Source organism: Xyrauchen texanus, chromosome 32 (genome assembly GCF_025860055.1).
Source record: "Xyrauchen texanus isolate HMW12.3.18 chromosome 32, RBS_HiC_50CHRs, whole genome shotgun sequence".
Lineage (NCBI taxonomy): Eukaryota > Metazoa > Chordata > Actinopteri > Cypriniformes > Catostomidae > Xyrauchen > Xyrauchen texanus.
Genome location: NC_068307.1, coordinates 410,001 through 416,234, shown reverse-complemented (window position 1 = coordinate 416,234; position 6,234 = coordinate 410,001).

Here is a 6,234-nt window from a genome sequence, read left to right as displayed (position 1 = left end):
TTCGATATAATTGAAGAGGAGATTGAGCTCTATTTGTTTGAGGAGGAGTACAACGAGCAGGTACTTCGGGAGATGGAGGAGCTGCAGCAGCGGCACAAACAAACTAATCTGGTAGATGGAGAGTTCGGGAGAGACGGAGAGTATGGGAGATGTAGACGGAGAGTATGGGAGACATAGACGGAGAGTATAGGAGAGACGTAGAGTACGGGAGACGTAGACGGAGAGTACGGGAGAGACGGAGAGTATGGGAGACGTAGACGGAGAGTACGGGAGAGACGGAGAGTACGGGAGAGACGGAGAGTATGGGAGACGTAGACGGAGAGTACGGGAGACATAGACAGAGAGTATGGGAGAGACGTAGAGTACGGGAGATGTAGACGGAGAGTACGGGAGAGACGGAGAGTACGGGAGACGTAGACGGAGAGTACGGGAGACGTAGACAGAGAGTATGGGAGAGATGGAGAGTACGGGAGACGTAGACGGAGAGTATGGGAGACGTAGACGGAGAGTATGGGAGAGACGTAGAGTATTGGAGACATAGACGGAGAGTATGGGAAACGTAGACGGAGAGTACGGGAGAGACGGAGAGTATGGGAGAGACGTAGAGTACGGGAGACGTAGACGGAGAGTACGGGAGACGTAGACGGAGAGTATGGGAGAGATGGAGAGTACGGGAGACGTAGACGGAGAGGATGGGAGATGTAGACGGAGAGTACGGGAGACGTAGACGGAGAGTATGGGAGATGTAGACGGAGAGTATGGGAGAGACGTAGAGTACGGGAGACGTAGACAGAGAGTAGGGGAGACATAGACGGAGAGTACGGGAGAGACGGAGAGTATGGGAGAGACGTAAAGTACGGGAGACGTAGACGGAGAGTACGGGAGACGTAGACGGAGAGTATGGGAGAGACAGAGAGTACGGGAGACGTTGATGGAGAGTATGGGAGAGACGGAGACTACAGGAGACGTAGACGGAGAGTACGGGAGAGACAGAGAGTTCGGGAGAGACGGAGAGTACGGGAGAGATGGAGAGTACGGGAGATGTATACGGAGAGTACGGGAGAGATGGAGAGTATGGGAGATGTATACGGAGAGTACGGGAGAGACGGCGAGTACGGGAGACATAGACGGAGAGTATGGGAGAGATGGAGAGTACGGGAGACGTAGACGGAGAGTACGGGAGAGACACAGAGTTCGGGAGAGATGGAGAGTACGGGAGACGTGGTGGTGCTCATGCAGGTAATGCCAACAGCAGTTGAGAGTGTTAGCTGCCATGAATGGATGAACGCACCATTTTAAGACTCATTCAAATCTACAGTATAGTTGAAACAACTCACTTCTTTTCGACGTTATCCTTTGCTGTAAACAACTCAAGCTTCTGCGTTTGTCACTTCTCACCGGCGCTTACGCTACTCCTATGTCATACACTGGAACTCGACTCTCTTGTGAACGTGTGGACGGCCGTTACCGGAAGCCAGTGATTATAGTTTATAAAGTTATAAATATTTATGTTTTTCTTACACAAAGACATCTGCCTTTATTAACCCCCTGGAGCCATATGGATTACTTCTATGATAGATCGATTACTTTTTTGAGCTTTAAAATCTAAGTTACCATTCAATCCCATTATGGTAAATGGTCTGCACTTATATAGTACCTGTTTTAAACTTAGAGGTAACAAAGCGCTTTACAATGTGTCCCATTCACACAAACACACACACACCAATGGTGGCAGAGCTGCATGTAAGGTGCTAGTCTGCCATTGGGATCAACTTGGGGTTCAGTGTCTTACCCAAGGACACTTCGGCATGTGGAGTCGTGTGGGCCGGAGTTCGGGAGAGACGGAGAGTATGGGAGATGTAGACGGAGAGTACGGGAGACATAGACGGAGAGTATAGGAGAGACGTAGAGTACGGGAGACGTAGACGGAGAGTACGGGAGAGACGGAGAGTATGGGAGACGTAGACGGAGAGTACGGGAGAGACGGAGAGTACGGGAGAGACGGAGAGTATGGGAGACGTAGACGGAGAGTACGGGAGACATAGACAGAGAGTATGGGAGAGATGTAGAGTACGGGAGATGTAGACGGAGAGTACGGGAGATGTAGACGGAGAGTACGGGAGAGACGGAGAGTACGGGAGACGTAGACGGAGAGTACGGGAGACGTAGACAGAGAGTATGGGAGAGATGGAGAGTACGGGAGACGTAGACGGAGAGTATGGGAGACGTAGACGGAGAGTATGGGAGAGACGTAGAGTACTGGAGACATAGACGGAGAGTATGGGAAACGTAGACAGAGGGTACGGGAGAGACGGAGAGTATGGGAGAGACGTAGAGTACGGGAGACGTAGACGGAGAGTACGGGAGACGTAGACGGAGAGTATGGGAGAGATGGAGAGTACGGGAGACGTAGAGGGAGAGGATGGGAGATGTAGACGGAGAGTACGGGAGACGTAGACGGAGAGTATGGGAGATGTAGACGGAGAGTATGGGAGAGACGTAGAGTACGGGAGACGTAGACAGAGAGTAGGGGAGACATAGACGGAGAGTACGGGAGAGACGGAGAGTATGGGAGAGACGTAAAGTACGGGAGACGTAGACGGAGAGTACGGGAGAAAGAAGATCGTCATATACACCTAGGATGGCTTGAGGGTGTGTAAATTATGGGATAATATTTGGGTGAACTAACCCTTTAATAAAAACAATCTGAAAGCTGTGTAAAAGGTGTTTATAACATGAAGCCAAGTAACATAGTTCATTAATCTATACTCCGTTAATTATGCTGGACAAGCAACGTATTAACTTTCCACATTAATACAAAGTACCGCAGATATGCGTTTACAGATGTAACTATTTACAACGGCTTCAAACACAGCTCATTTAAAGTCAGAACAATCTGTTTTATATGCTTCAGTTTGGTACACTGAACAATTGAAACACAATCTGAAAGGACACGAGACCAGTTGAGCTGATGCAAATCATCACTTCATCACAACATCTGATTAAACAGTTTATTTCTTTCAAAGGCTCAAAGCCATAAACTTTGCAAATCTAATCAAAATTCAAATAGTTTTGACAAGTTCTTCCTCAAAGGTGCTCATTGTTGCAGTCTGGTAACCTTTAAACGAAACCTTGTTACGTGATTAGCTGATGTAAACCCGTGTGCATCTGTGTCACGAGAGTGGCATTGCAGCATGCCAGTCAGAATGGATTTTCTGCCAGCTCTTGCCATTATTGCATGTGTGTTTTCCACGGGCATGCTGTCTGAAACTCTTTCAATTTTTACAAGTACATACAGCAACTTAAACAAAGTGCAAAATAATCAATCCCATATCCAAAACACATTTTAATATAATGACATTTTGTTTTATTAATATTCACGTTTACGACCAATTATACCATCAAACAGATCAAAGAGAATACATCTTGTTTCCTGCTTTTAAACACTAATATAATAAATCTAAAATAAACAAATGTTTTTATTAACTGTAACGGTTTAAGAATAGACCACTGAAATCTGTCGACCGTGAATATAAATATCCTGTTAGAGGAATACATCACATGGTGTTATGCTAAGAAGAGGGAACATTAGCTGGACCAAACACGGTCATGACCATGTGTAAAGTTTGAGCGCACATCAGACCCTGATAACGCTGATAATAGGAGTCATTTGTGGATTTCCCAAGCGTTAAAAAAAATGTATCGCGCACTGCCCTGGCTACTTACCGAGTCCACGTGTCTTTTGGAGGCCCCGCGACAATGCGGAGGCCCTACGCGATTGCCTAGTCGGACTATAAAGCTAGCGCCAGCCTGCATGAGACCCAAAAAAAGGGAAAATGAACTGACACTGAATTATTCTAAACAACTATAAAGCAACTATTAAAAAACAGCCTTGAGGGTCTGAGTATCTCAGTGAGTATTGACACTGACTATCACACCTGGAGTCATAGGTTTTAATTCAGGGCGTGCTGAGTGACTCCAGTCAGGTCTCCTTAACAACCAAGTTGTCCCGGTTGCTAGGGAGGGTAAAGTCACATGGGGTAACCACATTTTCCCGGTTGCTAGGGAGGGTAGAGTCACATGGGGTAACCAAATTGTCCCGGTTGTTAGGGAGGGTAGAGTCACATGGGGTAACCAAATTGTCCCGGTTGCTAGGGAAGGTAGAGTCATATGGGGTAACCAAATTGTCCCGGTTGCTAGGGAGGGTAGAGTCACATGGGGTAACCAAATTGTCCCGGTTGCTAGGGAAGGTAGAGTCACATGGGGTAACCAAATTGTCCCGGTTGCTAGGGAGGGTAGAGTCACATGGGGTAACCAAATTGTCCCGGTTGCTAGGGAGGGTAGAGTCACATGGGGTAACCAAATTGTCCCGGTTGCTAGGGAGGGTAGAGTCACATGGGGTAACCTCCTCGTGGTGGTGATTAGTGGTTCTCTCAATGGGGTGTGTGGTGAGTTGTGTGTGGATCGTGGAGAGTAGCATGAGTCTCCACATGCCGTGAGTCTCCGCGGTGTCATGCACAACGAGTCACGTGATCAGATGCGCGGATTGACGTCTCAGAAGCGGAGGTGACTGAGACTTGTCCTCCACCACCCGGATTGAGGCGAGTAACAGCGCCACAACGAGGACTTACTACGTAGTGGGAATTAGGCATTCCAAAAATTGGGGAGAACGTCCTGGAAACCATAAGAGAAAGGTATATACTGTATATTTTAACTGATTTACTCTTTGGAGAAGTGATTTTTTTCTGCCATGGGGGAGATCAGATCAGATGCTGGTGTTACTGGGGGAGAACAGATCAGATGCTGGTGTTACTGGGGGAGAACAGATCAGATGCTGGTGTTACTGGGGGAGATCAGATCAGATGGTGGTGTTACTGGGGGAGATCAGATCAGATGCTGGTGTTACTGGGGGAGAACAGATCAGATGCTGGTGTTACTGGGGGAGAACAGATCAGATGCTGGTGTTACTGGGGGAGATCAGATCAGATGCTGGTGTTACTGGGGGAGATCAGATCAGATGCTGGTGTTACTGGGGAGAACAGATCAGATGCTGGTGTTACTGGGGGAGATCAGATCAGATGCTGGTGTTACTGGGGAGAACAGATCAGATGCTGGTGTTACTGGGGAGATCAGATCAGATGCTGGTGTTACTGGGGAGATCAGATCAGATGCTGGTGTTACTGGGGAGAACAGATCAGATGCTGGTGTTACTGGGGGAGAACAGATCAGATGCTGGTGTTACTGGGGAGAACAGATCAGATGCTGGTGTTACTGGGGAGATCAGATCAGATGGTGGTGTTACTGGGGAGATCAGATCAGATGCTGGTGTTACTGGGGAGATCAGATCAGATGCTGGTGTTACTGGGGAGAACAGATCAGATGCTGGTATTACTGGGGAGATCAGATCAGATGCTGGTGTTACTGGGGAGAACAGATCAGATGCTGGTGTTACTGGGGGAGATCAGATCAGATGCTGGTGTTACTGGGGAGATCAGATCAGATGCTGGTGTTACTGGGGGAGATCAGATCAGATGCTGGTGTTACTGGGGAGAACAGATCAGATGCTGGTGTTACTGGGGAGATCAGATCAGATGCTGGTGTTACTGGGGAGATCAGATCAGATGCTGGCGTTACTGGGGAGATCAGATCAGATGCTGGTGTTACTGGGGAGATCAGATCAGATGGTGGTGTTACTGGGGAGATCAGATCAGATGCTGGTGTTACTGGGGGAGATCAGATCAGATGGTGGTGTTACTGGGGAGAACAGATCAGATGCTGGTGTTACTGGGGAGATCAGATCAGATGCTGGTGTTACTGGGGAGAACAGATCAGATGCTGGTGTTACTGGGGAGATCAGATCAGATGCTGGTGTTACTGGGGGAGATCAGATCAGATGCTGGTGTTACTGGAGGAGATCAGATCAGATGCTGGTGTTACTGGGGAAGATCAGATCAGATGCTGGTGTTACTGGGGGAGATCAGATCAGATGCTGGTGTCACTGGGGGAGATCAGATCAGATGCTGGTGTTACTGGGGGAGATCAGATCAGATGCTGGTGTTACTGGGGGAGATCAGATCAGATGCTGGTGTTACTGGGGGAGATCAGATGAGATGCTGGTGTTACTGGGGGAGATCAGATCAGATTTGATTCATTATCTGGCACCATATTTTATTATTATTTGTCTTCTCATTATCTGTTTTGTGTATTGTATGTAAACACAATCATGCCAATAAA